This window comes from Athalia rosae, chromosome 6 (assembly GCF_917208135.1).
Source record: "Athalia rosae chromosome 6, iyAthRosa1.1, whole genome shotgun sequence".
Classification (NCBI taxonomy): domain Eukaryota; kingdom Metazoa; phylum Arthropoda; class Insecta; order Hymenoptera; family Athaliidae; genus Athalia; species Athalia rosae.
This window is the reverse complement of record NC_064031.1, coordinates 2,206,336-2,224,994: the sequence shown is the minus strand read 5'-3', so window position 1 is coordinate 2,224,994 and position 18,659 is coordinate 2,206,336. Positions and strand designations below refer to the sequence as shown.

The 18,659-nt window shown below is 35.1% G+C and overlaps 1 protein-coding gene across 4 annotated transcripts in view; it reads left to right on the top strand.

Moving 5' to 3' along the window:
* LOC105691725 (mucin-5AC) overlaps positions 1-18,659 on the top strand; it is a 54,314-nt gene that overhangs the window by 8,609 nt on the left and 27,046 nt on the right. For 3 of the 4 annotated variants that reach the window (XM_048656426.1, XM_025745965.2, XM_048656428.1), the window contains one exon: positions 6,611-6,703. The gene's annotated coding sequence lies outside the window, so the exon portion shown is untranslated. Of the gene's footprint in view, positions 1-6,610; positions 6,704-13,717; positions 13,806-18,659 lie in introns of those variants that run through there. The other variant, XM_048656427.1, reaches the window with a different exon arrangement.

Genomic DNA, 18,659 nt, shown 5'->3' with positions numbered 1-18,659 from the left:
ATTCATCATATTTCGTATCCTAATTAGGTGTGCGATTATTTTTTTTTTTGTCGTTAAATTTTTTTCTCTCCATAGTCGTTTGACCGTGTAAAATAATAACGTTACCACGCCCATTTTGAAACGGTGTTGAAAAAAAAAAAAAATAAAATAAAGAAAGAATAATCGTTTATTGCTGTAAAGATCGCGTTATTTATTAGATCTCGTATAGCGCTACGTATGTTTTATCATCGCGCGTTATGTGTAATATAAATAATTATATAAATATGCAAAAATTATCCCACGGTGTTGGAAATTGTCTCACGTGTATTGTTCGTACATACATAACGTACTCGGATTCGTATGTATATTTTAATGGATATAATATTTATAAGTATACATGCAATAGAATAGAATAGAAGAAAAGTAAAGAGAGACAGGTGAACGCTGAAGATTCGTAAATTAAAATAACAGTGAAGATCAAAATGTGAAATAAAGTCAAAATTAGTCCCGAGATGCTCAAAACGAAGAGTGAAAATTACGCAGTGGTGTGTACGTATACGTGCGATGTACGTACTTATTAGGTACTCAAACACGGTGTAATATTAAGGTACTTCAACGGTGTAATAATTCATTATTAATAACGGCTAATTAGCAAAGCGAGCGAAGTGAAGTTTTGAAGCGTCTCTGATTATCATCTTCGCGAGGAGACGTACGTTTAGATTTCAAGGACTTTTTTGCCCCTCCTTTAGCCGCCCTTATTTATTTTTTTTTTTCTTCATTTCTCATTCACTTTCACGTATATACTCACGTAGTAATTTATACCTTGTCGAATATTCTTGTAACATAAATACGACGATTCGTGATTTTATTTTGAGAACATTAATTAATCTTCGACAATTATGCAACTGCTTCGTAAAATTTTCTCCATTTTTTTATTCCTATTATTCTCTTTCTTGAAGAAAAAAAAAAACTTCTCAGCGCGCGTGAAATTCCTGAATAAAAAAGGAAAAACGATTTTTCCAATATTATGTAAAATGTAGGTTAGATAAACTGAAACTCTGCATAATTAATTTGATATACGTAAAAAGGTAAAAAAGTAGAATGAATATTTTACATATTTTTGAAACAGGTCTGCATAATTATCGAGATCTGATTTGCCTAATGATGCCATTATATGATAATTAAATGTGATGTGGGACCGAAAGAAAAAAGCCAAATATGAAATGAGAAAGAACAAAAAGACAAAATATATATTGTGAAAATGTGCGTACATATTTTGATTATGAAAACTATATTTTCGATTGTCTTTTTCTCTTTTCGTTTCGTACGAAATAACTGATTTCTCCCACGGTGAATTTCGTACCGCGTCGTGTACCGCGTGTGGTTCAATTTAAGGTGACGAGGGTTCGCGATCATCATCATTATCATTATCGTTATCATTATCATCGTCATAATTTGGCAACTAAATTACCCAGAAAATTTCATAACAATATTCACCGTTCTTTAATTAAACTGATGTCATTATACAGCTCTGCTGTATATCATAGCTTTTGTTTCTACATATTTTAAATATCCTTGTTTCGTTACATTTTTACTTTTTCATATCATCTACTCTTCATTTCATTCTTCTCTCATATTCCTTGGGATAAAGCTGAGAATTTTTCATCCTTCACTTTCCCTTTTTCTTCTCTCTTAGCTTCGGGTTTATAATATTCGATGAAAAAAATTATTCACCTTACCCAATATCTGGGTAAGCTGTACAGAGATTTTCGGTAATAGTGATAATGACGATGACGATGATGATAGATAATTATAATTATTATTGATCTTATCGTCGTTTAATTATTCCATCATAGACTCAATCACCACCAAGTGATTTAATTATCGACGACGTACATCACATATTATCTAAACTCACCCCCATCTATATCCGTTACGTGGGTTCCCCTGTAAATGATGGTTATTATTATTGATATTATTATTATTATTATTATTGTTATAAATTTTCATTATCTAGGGCAAATATAATCTCCAGGTCTTCCATTGTCATGTGTGTGATCTATACGCGTTCAATGTTAACATAATTAATGTTACACCCCCACATGTATGTGCATACGCTGTACGTGTACGTCAAAATCAAAATGATAATGCAAATATTATATGAATATGCGGATAATAACGATGCTCTCGATAATAGAGATAAATTACATCCTCTATTACAGTTTGATTGTACGGTTAATATAATTGAAAAATTTCTGAAATCATTAGAATTCATGAATAATTATTAATGAACAACGCGATTCGTATGTTGAAATAATTTTGTTCTTCATTTCGTAGGTGTGATTTGAAAATGAAAATGAAAATGAAAGTGAGGAGGAAAAGAAAGAAAAAAAATCGAACCTCGAGTTGAATAGATTTGAGGAATTGGTCAGAAAAGTATCGAAGTGACTTTAGTCTATGAATTTTTTCTCGAATCTCCGCAGTGTGAGATTACATGTAGTAATAGGTGTGATGATAAAAAGTATATAGGTAGGTATGTACACGCGTGTATATATGTACATATGGGAGTAGCTATCGCACAAGTTGGAAAGTATATAAGCTAATAGGCAATTTTCTATTTTTTTTTCCTCTTTCCCTCTTCTCGCCATTTTCTCTTTTAAGCTCTCCTCGTTATTCTCCGTACGAAGGGATTCCTGAGTCTTTGCACTGCTCGCAGTATAACACCGAAATTTGCTACCGTCCTTCCGAACCACATTCGACCGATAATTTATACTCGCACACACTTCTCCGAATAAAGATTTTTAACTTTTACACCGTCGCGTCGTCGTCGTCGTTCGCCGAGGTGTAAGGTACACCTTGCAAATAAAAGTGATATGGAAAAATCTAGTCAAGTAAATTTCGCTACTTGGAGCGATTTTTCATTCCTTTTTATTTTGGTCTCGCGTATTTTTTTGCTCCATCTGCAAATTTCTTCATTTTTTTCTTCCTCTCCTTTTGGGTAATATGGACGAAACGCGCTCTAGCGGGGGTTGAGAAGGGAAAGATATTTCAGTTGATTTCTTATTCGAGGATCTATCTCTGATTTATTTCATTGGCGAAGGCAGCAGGAGCCCCCTGGACTTCACTCCGCGTCTGACTGATCCTTTTTTTCTTGATTTTATTTCCCCTTTTTTTTATTTCTTCTCTATCTCTGTTTCATCCTTTTTTTTCTCGTCCCCTTTCTCACAGGCTGGTTTTTGCGCTTTCCAGCCCAGTTGTAAGAAAGATTCTTTAGTTTATTATGGTCACTCGCGACATCTACGTGATTCGACATATGTATACGTATAACGTATGTATATACCTACGCGTATATAGCTGCCGGGGAAAAAAGATTGATAGCGCATAGGAAACGACGAAGTATGTACCCGATCGTGTACATAGTTCGCTAAGAGAAAATATAGTTATGTATATATCGTAGGAATTTATATCGCGATTTATTATCACGTACATCGATTTAACGTAGTGGGTACATGTCCACGTGTACATATACGTACCTGTATAATATTCGGGTGGAACGATTTAAAGAACTTTGAAAAACTTCTACGAGGTTTGAGAAAATCTGAGGGAAATAAGTTGACCTGAAATTGTTGAGGAAGTTTTATAGGTACAAGTAATGGAGTGAAAAAAATTATTCATCGTGTACTTTTTCACGCACGTATGTACAGAAAATTTTGTTTTTCTTTCTTCTTGTCTTTCTCCCTCATTTTAAATAAATTCCAGCGAATAGAAAATGTAAAAATAAAAATAGAAATAAATGATGACTCGCGATATTCGAAAAGCGAATGAAATTTTGTTCCTTACCGAGGACTGATAAGTTTTGATGAAATTTCCAATTTTTCTCAACGATCTCCTTTTCTCCTTCCAACATAGTTATCCGTATATACATATATACACGTATAGATGTATTATATATAACGCGCGCTATCTGCGCGCGAAAACTTTTCCCTACGCGTAAACTTCTCTCGTGGTTTGGCTGCAGCAAGTTTCACTGCGCTTATACGCTTATGTATTATATACGTCATGTATATTATCTATTTACCAACTCTCTCTATCTCTGTGTACGTATATTTATTACATAGAAGTATACCATTTACCTACTGCAAAGACAACGTCGCGACGTCCGACGACAACGACGACACCGTTGTCGACGTTAACGTCGCGCAAGTAGAGAGAAACTAAATGCACGGAGAGACTTTAACGTCAACGTCACTCAAACTATTACCATATCCACATGGTTTTCCGTTTTATGCAAATTAATCCCTGCTCTAACTAGACATTAAAAAAAAAAAAATGAAAAAAATCTCGAGACAAAAGAAAAATGAAACGATATCACACTCTTTCTTCCCATTAGGGCGGACGTTTGATGAATATCAAACCTCTCCGCGTTTGAAAATCTTTGGCAATTTCTCAAAATCAGTACATCACCTCTACTTCTACCCCCATGAGTTTCGAAAAAGGGCGAAAATCGTTAAACGTGAGATAGGTGTCGAATAAATTGAGTTGGAAGTAAATGTCATCGAGATATCCTTGATTTTTAACATTTTGGATCGATAAACTGGCGATAATTCGATCAATTTTGAAGTCAGACCAATTTGGCTTTCAGATTCGGATTCCTGAGGTCAAAATACATAAGAATAGCATAGGAAACCCTGAAAAAAAAAATGTTGACTTTTGATCCCAAAATTGAAAAAATTCCAAGGGGTACCCCTTTGGATTTTTTCAATTTTTGGGCCAAAAATAAAGTATTTTTAAAATCTATCGCAGGGCACTTTTCTTACGTATTTTGACCTCAGAAACACGAATCCGTTGGCCAAATTGAGCTACGAATTTTTCTCATCGAGATATCTCCATTTTTCTGCTCCAAAAAGTGAAAAATTGGCGATAAATCGTCCAAATTTATAGATAGATCGATTTGGCTTCGAAATTGAGATTTCTGAGATTAAAATACATAATAATAGCACGTAAAATGGAAAAAAAAAAATTTCCACCTTAGAATCGCAAAAAGCTCCGGTTGTCGAGTTCTTATCGCGTGAAGCTTTTCCACAAATGGCGGATCAAAAAATAACGACTGATCAATAAATCCGATTCCCCTTTGGCTTTGTAGCGTGAAAATTAATTCGAACGAATTTCGGGTGTTCCTTCCAAAAATGCGTGTAAGGGAAGTTGGAAAATTCTCTGAAAATTCTCTCGTTCTAATTACATATATACATACATATATACACTCGTTAATTTATACACCCTTATAGAACCGGTTGAAACTTTCCACCCCTTACTCGCATTCTGTAAAATTTTCAATAATTTTTTTTTCAACCCTCTTCGGAACGACGACGCGAAATGTTTGTGTAATTTATACACCCGCTCGATCAACGGTGGAGTTAATTACGTCAAAACAAAATTAATATTTCATTTAATCGTACCAGTTTCAGTTGATATTCATATTACTGTTAATCATCGTTATTTTTCACGTTTACGATCTGTGTCTAAAATTTTCGTAACTATCAAAAATTTACTCGATTATTTTTCTTCTCTTTGAAAATTCGATCGAGAAAATGTAAAAATCGTACGATTACCATTACCTTTGCGATACAACCCGCACAAACCTATGATACCCGTAAACGCGAGGCTGAAACCTGAAGGAATTCCCTAGCGATCGAAAAGTACGGTTTTATTTTTCGGTTACCGTACATACATTCGTCTTTGAGTTTCCTTTGGTTGTAAAATGCTACTTAATGCTATGGCGAGTCTCGACGGAAACGCGGAGGGAATTTCTACACGGCTAGAAAAGCTGTTTTAAAACGGTTTTCCCTCTACGTAGTAGTAGTACAAAGTACATACGCGATGTATATTTGTGTATGTACTTGGCTATATATACATTTTATATACCGGTGGCAGAAAATTCGATTTTTTCGCTCGCTATATGTACTCAACGTTCGAATGAATCGAAGAATCGAGTCGAGTAGAGTCGAGACGAGTCGAGTCGAGTCGTTTTCCGCAGCACCGGGCGGAAACTCACTCGGCAGAGAGGTAATTGCCACGAAGTGTACCATTTTCGGAAATTAGATTTTCATCCCACGATTAAAGGAATTTAATGCAAAAAAAAAGTCTCTTCTTTTTTAAAAAAACTTGAAATATTTATCGACTAATTTCAATTTCAATGCAATCTTTATATAATTGAGTGATTGAATAAAATATACGATAATTGTTTATCGCACAAACGTATTATTTTCATTGAAAGTATCATGTGTACACCGATTTGAATTTGAGATTCACTCTCAGATTTCGTAATATCGGTGAATCCTCGGAATTATTTTCATTTTATTCGAGTCCTGAAATAATTGATGATAATTATTGCGGGGTATCTAATTACCATTATTACATATTATCATGATTTTATTATACGGTATGCTCTGTACCGAGTCTGACGTCATAGGAATGCGGAATAATTAGCGTTTGAAAAAAAGAAAGAAGTAGAAAGAACCAGAAAATCCAACGGAATCCGGTGTAATCCGTATATATTTATCCGTATAAAATAATTAGTTGTTCGGACAATCGTAGTTTAATTATTAAAAAAAAAATCAATTTCATGTTTCAGGATTTTCCAATACTAGTCGGAATTTTCGAAAAATCTGTCTCGCTTCACCCGTAGAGAAACGATAAAACAGAAGCCGAAAAATCATCGAAATCGGTGAGTACGGAATGCAATCAAAATTTTTGCAAAGTTAAAGTACAATTTTACTCAAACAATAATTTTCCAAACTCCGTACGCGTATACGAACATTATATTAATCGGGGTCTCCTTAGCGCAAGATCGAGCTGCTGTGATTTATAATAGAAGAGTTAATTACCTAGAGGATCGAGTTATAATGCCATTAGCTGATTTTCAATTAAGATCGTTCGGTCTCAAACGACCGATTATAATAGTCGTACCCTATCCTAAGCTTCGGCTTCGGATTAGGAGAAAATTACGATCCCAAGAAAAATAAATTTTCGCACCCCTCGCTGCGTACAGTAATAATAATCGGTGAATAATATGTCTGATCGATTTTCGATCCATTGCTTTGTTGTTGGAAGAATGGTTGGAAAAAAAAGAAGAAAAGAAAAATGTGCAATCGCAGTTTTTGAACAACTTGTCATTCACTGTGTTTCAATGTTCATTTTTACATGATACCTATTTATTTTTTCTCCTTCTACTCGGATACGGTATCCAATGAAATGACGAAAGAGAGTCGAGAGTTTCGCAAAAAAAAAGTCGTCGATGTCGTACAGAGACTTGGGTATAAACTGGTTTTTCAGTACGGGGGTTCCTTCCATTATTTTCTTCAATTCTTTAATTATGTGTAAACACAGAAATCTTCGTAGCTTCTGTATAAATAGGAGGAGTTTCAGAAAATCTAATCTCGCGGGATTCCGTCACGATTATTCTCCATAACTTTCGAACACCTGATGCTTATAAACATCATTATTAATATCGTACCACCGACTACGCGATTATGTTAATACACCTCATCGCTACGTTATACCTACCGCCTCTCATTTATAAATAAATCTCCATGGACCGGATGCTTCTTGGATATCTACAGATGATGTAGAATTATTTTAATTATTTAAGTAAACTCAGTTATCATCGGTGAAATCCAAGCTATGTAAATGTACACCGTAAGCTACACGGTACACCGAGGGAGAAAGAAAGAAAAAAAAGAAAAAAAAACCAACAACTTACAAAAAAAATAAATCAGAAGAGAAAAATGGACGTCGTAAAAAAATATACGCCCCCTCTGCAACTCGACGCGGTGGTATAAAATCTCTTGCTGCAATAGAATTGCTACGCAGGTAGGGAAGACCGAGCTTATAATCATCAACAATTCTGCAACACCTGCGACATGCCGCTGCGGTTTAAGCTCATTTTTGTTTTTCCTTTCGAATTTTCTTCTCTCATCCTATTTTCAATTTTCTCTACGAACCGTTCGCCTTCGTTTTTTACCGTTTTCTTCTATCCTCTTCTTTAATTGGTTGGCTCTCGTTACGTAACGCGAGACGATTGTGCATACGGTTCGAGAGTGGAAAAATTTTATCGTTAAAAAATTAAAACAACCGTAGTTTGAAAAAAAGTGCACACGACTGCAGTAACTTTACATATTCACCTACGGTTCGTCGCGCGTTGCCGAAGTTTTGTTACTTCTTGAAAATTTATTTATTTATTTCTACATTCACGAAAATGCAGGCTAAAAAAATATTATTTCGATAACGTTGGAGGTATGTGCGTTCGACATATTTAGCATGCAACTACATATGTATATCGATATACATACCTATGTGGATTCATGTAGGTATAGGAATTTTATGAAGCTTTTAGAGCGACGACCAGATATATACGTGTTCGTATATAGTGAAAACATTTTTACGCTGGCAACGAATCGTAAAAGCTTGTCGTGTAGGAATTCGGAATACCTTTTCACGTGGATATCAAATTTTCAGAGCTTTTTCTTTTTTTTTTTTTTCTTCATTCATCTTCTTATCTGCGAACGCATCGCATGTATATTTTTATCGGGATTTACAGATATCGCGATACAGATCTGATTTACCGTTTCATTTTATTTTTCTTTCGACCAGGCATGTATCTCATATCCTTTAAATTCGGGGATAGGAGAAAAAAGATATTCGCTGAGAATGGAATCGAGCTTTTTCAGTAGCTTTGAACTTTGCCATTTTTTTTTCCACTCCGTTTTGTTTTTTTTTTGCATTCTGCTTTTTTCTTTATAATAAAACTATGGTCATCGAATGAGATGTGTGTACACTACCTACGTGTATACCTTTTACCATGCGTGGACCACTTCGGAGTCGAAAAGTTTCACGTTTGTTCGGTCGGATATAATAACGGATCAATTTCGAATGCCGCGACTACCTCCCTCATGAATATAAACGAACCTGATTGATATTTACGGTTGCGGGATAGGATTGTTAGAAAATTCAATCGAAAGACTATCTATCGTTCAAATTGGGAGAAAAAAAAACCTGGACGAGAAGAAGAAGAAGGAAGAAAAAAAAAATCAAACGAGTAGAAGAAAAAATGAAGTGGAAAACTGCAATAGGGATACACACCCCCTTGATTATTATTTATTTTTTTTTTGTCTCTTTTTCTAATCCACATTACATGTGCAGAGCTTTTTATATCGCTACGCGCGGATGAATTAAATTTATGTTTGTTTAAAAAAAAAAAAAAATAGAAAGAAACAGGGAGAAAAAAATAATTAAACAATTTTTTACGCGATGCAGCGTTTTAACTATGGTGCCACTGCGCCAGCTGCGTTTATATTGCGCCGGTGCAAAAACCACAAGAGTACAATAAATACGTAGATTTTAGTATTTCGACGGAAGCTACACACGTTCATATACCTATACCTATGTATATTATATTCGTGGGGCGCACGTTTTCAGCTTGTTGAAAATTTCAACTGTGTTTTAACAATTATCTGATGCTTTGAAACGAGCTTTCAGTTTCGGGTCGTGTCGCAATTCGTACGTTCAAATATTTTATACATCGAGGCGTGTGTACGTGGGAGGGTAATTCTCTCTGGTTTTTTTTTTTTTTTTTCTTCTTTTTTGTTTCTTTCCCATCGCATCGCTCGGTGTATCTACTTCATTATTATTTTTTTTCCGTTCGGGAACGAAATTTTTACGGAGTAGGAGCTTCGTATCCACTTCATAGGATCCTCAAAAATTCTATTTCGTTTGATTTTTTTCTCTTTGGATGAAAGAAGATAAAAAAAAAAAAAAACTAGAAAAGAGGCAAATTCACCCTAGCAGAGACACGTCTTTTATTCATACAATAAGTACCTCACTCGTGATCTAGTTTATTCGGAGCTAATAAAAGTTATGAAAGCTCGTATGAAAGTTTTACTCTTTTTTCTTTTTATGTCATGCAGTTTTTTTTATTTTGTTCTATTTTTCAATCTGCAACTTTCGAGCGAAAATCGATCACTTCTCTTAGAATTTTTTACGCGTAACCAGGTTGTACAACACGATGTAACGACCAGAAAGGTGTAACCCACGAAAAATGGGAAAAAGAAAAAGCTATTTGGTATTTTTTCGTTTCAAATGTGTTTGCCGTAATTGAGATGTCTTTTTTTTTCTATCCTTCTCAGGACCTTTTGCCCTCCGCTTTTTCATTTTTGTTTGTTTAACGTATACGTAGTTGGTTATGTATTTTTGCTGTACGTTTTAGCTTTTGACGCAACATCAATCGCCTGTACAATAATATACCTATATAGGTACAACGATAATAAGCGAGGCACCGGTTTAATCGAAGGGAGAAGTAAAGGGGGAAGAGAGAGCAAAAAGTAAAACGAACGGAGAAAAAAAACTCAATAATAATAATAACAGTAATGATGATAAAAAACGAGGGAGAGTTTGAGCTTTAGCCGGTGTAACGACTTATTTTTCGCACGTTTTTCCGGCATGTGCTTTTTTCCAATAACTTTTGCACGGTTCGCAGTATACGTAGAAGCCGGGGTGTGGAATCGATGCGAATTAAAGCACACCGGAGCTTTTTTCTTTTTCTTTTTCTTTTTTTTTTTTTTTTTTCACTTCCTCTTTTTTGCACATTTCGCATCAGTTCGTCCCGACGTTGACTCACGGCCTCCGTGAGTTTATGTGTACGGAAAGAAAAATGATGGTTAGCAGAATGAAAAAATTTAAAAAAATTAAAAAGAGAAAAGAAAACGGTGAGGAGACCACGAAACGGGAAAATTTTTAAATTGAAAAATAAAATATGCCTGTCGTTTTACCGTGAGTAAGAAATCGAAGAATTGTTAATAATGAAAGAAGAGAAAAAAAAAGAGCTGAAGGGAAAAAGTTTTGTGAAATTAAATCAATCTGCTCCAAATTTATCGTTGTACAGATATCCGACGTGTGATGTATGCGAAAGTTTAATTTTTCGTTTCACAGCTGATTTTGACGCATCGATATTTTTGTTGAGAGATTTGTTTTTTTTTCATTTTTCATCTTTATTCGTAAGAGGGACGTAAAACGCTTTTGCGATGTGGAGGCATATATTAAGTGGAATTATTCTATGTAGCGTCGGTTTATTACGTGAGCCGGACTGCGTTATGTATATGTATATATTCATACAGCGGAGACCAACCTCATTAATGGACCATTGAAAAGTTTTCTACCCCCTGCAGCCCTTTCGCAACGCACAAAGCATTGTGCGAAGAGTGATTAGTTTCCTTAACTAATGAAACGGTTTAAACCCCCCCAAGGTGAATAGCTCAGATGAAATAAACTTCGTTCTATATTTATGTAATGATTATGTAATACATATGTTTACGTACGTACGCATATACGTCATAATGAATTTCTATCGGATAAATTACTTACACGTGTAATCGAAATTTTTCAATTTTTCTTCAGAAAATTCGTCGCGTTTATTCTCTCTGTCAGGTTTTTTGTCGTTCGTTCGATTGATTTTTATCTTCCTGTTTTCGTTATTTTAAATTTATATAAAAAAAAAAATAGATTCAGAAGGGATGACTCGAACGGTGTGCAAAGAAGGGAAAATTATATCGCACACGGTTGAGAGAAAATGTCGATAAAAAATAACCATTCGATTTTTCTGGGTTACTATCATATAGACTTACCTAGCGAGCATTATATTCGCCAGTACTAAATTTATGGTTAATACGGGGTGACCATAATATTTAATGTCACTTCTACATGCGAGATTGACTTTACGACTATATACTTTAACTGTAACCGTATATACGTTTACTGTGCATGATATATGTATTTACCGCACATATAGTTCGTTTATAGATACATAGAAAGAAAACGACGACATCCTGCAGTTTGAAATGACGAGGAACCCGCTTCTTATAATATCTCGCTGTACAAAAAGCTCACGTGGTAGAAAATCGACCGTAAAAAAACCCGATGAATTTTCTAGCCTACGTACAAAATTTATTACAAACGCATTGGTACACGTATCTGTATACCTGTACGTCTGTGTAAAAAAGATTGTGTGGTTTACTAGCGATGCGCAATTTTCAAGGGATTTTTTATGCACCTCCCAATCATTGCCCAATGTTTTAACTCGGTTTGTAAATGTTGACGAATTTTTTTCTCTTCTTTAATTTCATTCTCAAATTTTTATAACGTCGGTGTTCTATTCTTTTTTGTTCACTGTTTCTCATTTCTATTTCCACTTTTTCACTCTCTTTTTTTCTTCCATTCTCTATTTTACAATCCCGTTATGCTATCCGCGGTAGGATTCACAATGGACAGTATAACTTTTACTATGCACTTCAGTCGTGTATAGATACACGAGTACATAGTTACATGTATAAATAGCATAACGTACATTATATATATATATATAATGGCGAAATTGTTACACTCTGAGCGCAATGCACTTCCACGACTATAAAGGTATAATTTTTGAACATTTTTTATAACTCTTAATACCCGATCTGAGAGTGGAACAAAAACTTTTTTTCCTCCGCATGAAAAAACAAAGTGGATAACGAAGCCACCTTATTTTTTTTTTCTTTTGTTTGAAGAGAAAAGTATTCTTCAGACTTTTCAATTACTGTACGTACGATAATTTGACCCGATGTAAAATATAAGAAGATTTATCGTGACGATGGAAATTTGCAAAGAAAAACAAATTTCCGACCAACAGGTGACTTTTCGAATGTCGAATCAGTTATACCTTCATACGAATGTGAACGTGACTAATAACTTCGCTCGTACGCAGTGTGTGAGAAATATACTTAAATGTATATTCCTTTTTTTTTTTTAAAACTTTCTCCTCATGTGCATCGTCGTCAGTCTTTCGTATAATAAAAAGTTTTGCTCATTATACCGTTAAAACTCTGTGCTCCGACCTTTGGTTCATAATTGTATATATGTATAATGTATATACATGGCGAATCAAATTGAGACGTAATTCCTTTTGGCCGTTTGTAACGTCCTTTTCGATTAATAATATCATAAATTAATCCGATTAATTAGTTCGGATGAAAATTCGAAAGAATTCACACCTGACGCGTTTGGGTTCTTAACGACTCATGGTCGCTAAGGCTATCAAGGCAAAATAATTTACATAGGACGCCAGTCAAATTCAACGTTAAATAGACAATTAACGAATGTACAACTTAATTAAATGTTCGATTGGGAGACCCAAGGGAAAAAATTGATATACATCTGGTTATCACGAGTACAAAAAAATTATAATTCGATGGAAAATAGTGGATTACTTACAATTCGACGACCGCTAGACGCGTTGACCGGACGAGCACCCAAATCCATCTCTCGGAAATTTTTCGTGCGCCTCTTCCTTCACCTCAATCCGATTCTTGATTTATTACACGGATCGATATCGCCATCGTATTTCGTCTATCCCAGTTGTTCCGATTCGACTAACAATCGGACACTCACTCAAATGAAGTTGACGAACGGATAAAATTATTATTAATTACTACCGCAATGTAAAGTGCGACTCTCTTGAAAATATTCGCGATGAAACGCATGCGTCGCAATATTCGTATTTCGCGTTCTACGAGCAAACCCGAGCTACTCTGGAGTCAGTTTAGCCACGGGCGTAAGCGCCTTGTTGTGATCTACGACCCTCAAGGTGACGACCTCATAACAAAGCGTCTACGCTGCTGGCTACGCCGATTCCAGTCGTAGTTCGGGTTCGCTCGTAGAACTCGAAATACGAATATTACGACCCGCGAGTGAATCGAAAAAAAAATTTCCACCGATCATCGAATTATCGCATCTCTACGTGGGTACGTTATCTTTTATTATATTAGAGGAGATGCGGAAAACGTTCGTTAATTTTTCATCGCATTAATTTTAGAAACAGAAAAAAAAAAAAACAGTTTTCTTCTTCTTTTCTGCTTTATTCGTTTTTTTTTTGATTTTTTATCCACACCTGAAATGCATGTGTCATTTATAAGTATGAATATATCCAGAAATTGATTCTTTTTCAAAGTACATAGTATAATTATACATACGTATATCGGGGTGTATTCTATATACAGGAGACATCTGTATTCTCTGTTCTTTCTCTGAATCCGAAATTATTTAATCCGCAATATTGCGCACCGAGAGCGTAAATAAATTATTTTGTCACAATCTCCTTAGCCATAAGTTTTCGTTATAACTGTTACTGTTATTATTGTAATTTCCAAACGGTGTGTATAGAGATGGTTTTTCAGAGAGGAAATATATTATAACGATAGAATCACGTACGTTGCTTACTGCAGCAGCACTAGGCACCGGCAACCGGAATAAATAAAAGATTTACATAATATGGGAATCTCAGGCGGGTTTCTTGCGCTATGAAAGGTATTGTTTAAAACACCCTCACCGTTCCTACTGCTGCAAATTCACCTGAATTTCAAATTCCATGTATATTCTCCGTGCGTATACACATTTCAAGTGGATGAGGTACTCGCGTATGTATGTATGCACATATCCTGTACATACGTATATACGTACCTAATGTGTGGGGAGCGCGTAAATTAGTATGTGGGAAGATTACACGTCGCGGAAGTACATCCGAACGCGTGTAATCCTTTAATAATGATTTTTCCTTTTCTTTTTCTTCTTTTTTTTTCATACAGTCATACGCGTATTTACGCGTATAATTGGATGTATGTGTATTAATGTAGCGTATGCGTTGAGCGAAAAATGAGAAGAAAAAAGGACAGATACAAAAAAATATCTTGAGCAATGCGAGCGTGGAGTATATGAAAGACGGACTAAGCAGTAGCTGCACTTTGAATAATTTCTTTCTTTGAAAAATCACTTATCTCGGTGCACAACTCCCACGTGAATTTAATCGTATGAAAATCAAGAGTTAAAAATCATTAAATTTAATTATTGCGTACGAACATGTAACGAATGCTTTTCGAACTCGATTTTAATATTTTAATCATCGCGTTAAAAATTATATATTTTTTCTCCCTTCAATTTTATTTCACTTTTCCATTCGATGCGTAAAATTACTTGATACCGCGGTACATGGATAAACGGCTTGGGTGACGAGATTGTTTCTTGAAGGGCTAATTACAGTGGACTTGGAAAGTATTTTACCTAACTACAACTACGCTTACTTTTAAACCGTAAGTAACGAAAAGAATAAAAAAAAAAAATGAGAAAGAAAGAATAAAAAATCTTTGTAAAATGCCAGTGCGCTCTCAAGTCCCAGAAAAACATCTTACAGCACACGTATAAACGCGACGTATGTATTCACGCACACGTGTACGAAGGATAATTTATACCTACGGCAAATCGCAATCAATGGAGAATATTTATGTATCTATGTTTATTGGTACAACTGACTGGAAACAACTATCTTTGTTTCACGGTGACGTAATCAATCGTTTCAAAATCATTGCGATCATTTATTGGGTCCTGAAAATTTTGCTTGGAAATCAAAAAAAAAAAAAAAAAAAATTGTATCATGTACACCGAAAATCTTGAATTCATTATCGAAAAAGAAATTATTACAGTAGGTCAGTTCCAGAAGGCGTACTATAGATACGTACATGTACAGCACCGTGTGAATTTTGGTCACAGTATACCTGTACGCGTAGGTATATCTATGTAGCTGTACAAGTGAAATGCGAAAGTGGTATATACTTGCGAAGCATCGACCAATTAAAGTCGATCGTAATGTTCCACGTATTCGGCGTTGTGTGTAAAATATACGTACACTACTATTTATCAAGACGATGAACTCGTAAATTTGCGAAACCGTGTCGAAAAAAAAACCGGTTTTTAAATCCGTCTGGTACGTCGATACCTTCGCGTATACTTCTGGAAATTGTTGTAATCTCATTATTTATTTATTTTTTTTCAACAGTTTATTGGCCCCGTTTACTTTGGGAAAGAATTTTTGAATCGTTTCTTTTTTTTTTCTTTTTTCTCACAATTTTGCATTCGCACGCAATTTGTAGGGATGAAAATTTTAGCGCGGAATATCCCGTAAACATTCTATAGGAGAAATGGAAAAAATTGATCAGCTCTGCGAGTCTCTGTGATAAATTAGTTGTGCCTGAAACCCTCGCGATTAATTCGCCAACGTTCACTAATTATGTGCGTTATTACGTGCGTGCGTGTAGCCCATACACCGTACACGGGTGGTACGTACATAGGTGAAATGTACGTACGAGCATCTCACTCGCCATAAATCCAAACGAAAAGGAAGAAGGCGACGAGAAGTCACAAATGAAAGTTGACCCTTGAAGATGCGCTGACATTTCAGTACAACTGGTTATAAAAATAGACACCGCGTAAGTTGTAAATTGTCCTTTCTTCCTAGATGGTAAATATGTAACCGTCGAATAAATTTACACGTGAAAAAAAAATAATTGGTTTTAGGAAAATTTGAGAAAAGTCGGAGAAGAAATCGAAGAGAAAAAAAGAAGTACTTTAAAAATTGATTTTCATTTTCTACAGCATCTTCTATTGCGGAAAACGATGTACCCGTGTTTTAACGTAGCGTAGACTTTCTCCAATGGTATGAGCACTGAAAGTGTAATGTAGGCGTTTGGATGAAATAATGATCGTTGTATTGCAGATGCGTAATAGCTATGTGCGGAGGATCATCGAACTTGAAAATTACAATGCGATAGGTTATAATGTAATGCAATATAATAGCTGCCACTTCGGGTATGGAGTAATTTAAAACTCTGTGTAGGTATAATATATTATTTACAAAATAGTTGAGATCAATTTTTGATCTATCATTATAGAAACTTCCTACCGGTAAACTTGCGCTTCTCGTAATATTTTCTTTACGGTCTTGCGGTTGCCTATAAATATTTAATATCCTTTGCCTCCGTAATAATCATTGAAATTCCATTATTTCAATTCAGCGAGAGAAAATCTTGACGCGACTATATTAATTCGGATATTAATGAAATTCGTATTTCATTTAGTTTTCATTTTTTGTTATTTCTATAGTTTATAGATCGGACGCAATTCAAGCCCGACTCGAAAATTTTATCATTTCGTTTAATCGTGCAACCGAAGAATAAACTCACTTTAATTTTTTTTTGGATTCTTTAATTTTTTAATTTTTAATATCCGCAAGAAAGTTAGCTCGCTGTAGGTCAAGGTCGAATTATGGCGTTTCAAAGTCTTTGATAAAGTGGTTTTAATAAATCCTCACATATACATATATTACAACCGTTCCATATTTAGTATTTATTGTTAGTACCTACCCAAAAGTTTTCTCGTTAATTTCGCCGGATTCGTTTTTTGGTTATTTTGACTTCTTTTTTTTTCCTGAATCCCAAATAATTCCACGTTATTCGTTCTCTTATTTTTTTATTTTTCCCTTCACTCTTAACTAACTTTATTTTTAATTAACGGAATTCATTTTTTTTGTGTTTGATTAATTTAGCTAATGAATATTGTGTTTCCCGATATACCTACATATATTTGAATTCATATACTGTATACCTCCATGTACAGTATATACGTATCTCGTATGATTTACGGGGCACCGCGTATTATGAACTGATGAATAGACTTTATGTGATATACCTATAGAACGTACATAGATATGTATATATATATATATATATATTTACCTACGGTATTGTAATACCTACCCAAACAGTGATGTGGTATAAAATTAATGAAATTTGGTTTGCAAATAGTAGGGAAATGAAAAGTAAACTGAATTATAGGATTAGGTGCAGGCGCCGGTCATGCAGAAGTACTCCATGGATCATGCCCTGATATAATTTGCCCGCCATTTTCATTTCTCGTTTTTCGCTTTCCTTGGGGCAGAAAAAAAGAAATGAACGAACGAATGAATAAAATCAATGGAGCCGAGTGACCAAATTTTCGGTATTTGGCTTTTAAAAATTTTTTTTCTCGTCAGTTCGATCGAGAGGCGAGATTAGCTTGCAAAATTGAAAGCGTAACCAACGTACAGGAAATTCGATTTTATATGTTTTTTTTCATTTTTTTTTTACTTGTTTCATTTTTCATTCTCTACAAGCTCGAGGGTTGCTTGATCTCATATCGATACACTATGCGAGACAGGAAATTTGATGCTACTTGTGCGGAACGCCGTTCGCGGTAGTACGACATCGCCGATGGTGTTTTACCCGAATCCGAAATAATTCGGGGTTAAAAAAAAATCCCACGATTCTGAATTTCCGAAATTGACAGAAAAAGGAAAATAATTGAAACTCGTCCTTTCTTTTTTGCTGTTGGCGACGTTGCAGAAATCTTGATGGTTTGACGCTTAAATATTGACGTGGAAAATTTTTTGCGCGCATTCGTAGCACGTGATAAAATAGATAGGTACGGATAGACTGCTTCTGAGACACATAAATTCACGTACTCCGGAGTATACGTACGTTCGACCTATGGGTATTCCGATGTCGAACGGAGAGCACGAGCAGCTACTGAAATTGATGTGGAGACTTGGGAGGCTCGGGATTGGCATACGAAACTTCGATATGACCTCCCCCTAGGTCTACACGCGTTATACAACCATGTAATGATACAGAACACAGCACGTGCATCGGGTATCGCGATAACTATGTAGCTCGCATGAATTTTTCCTTCTGTCTTTTTTTGTAAAAGAAAAGACTTAAAAAATTATGAGATTC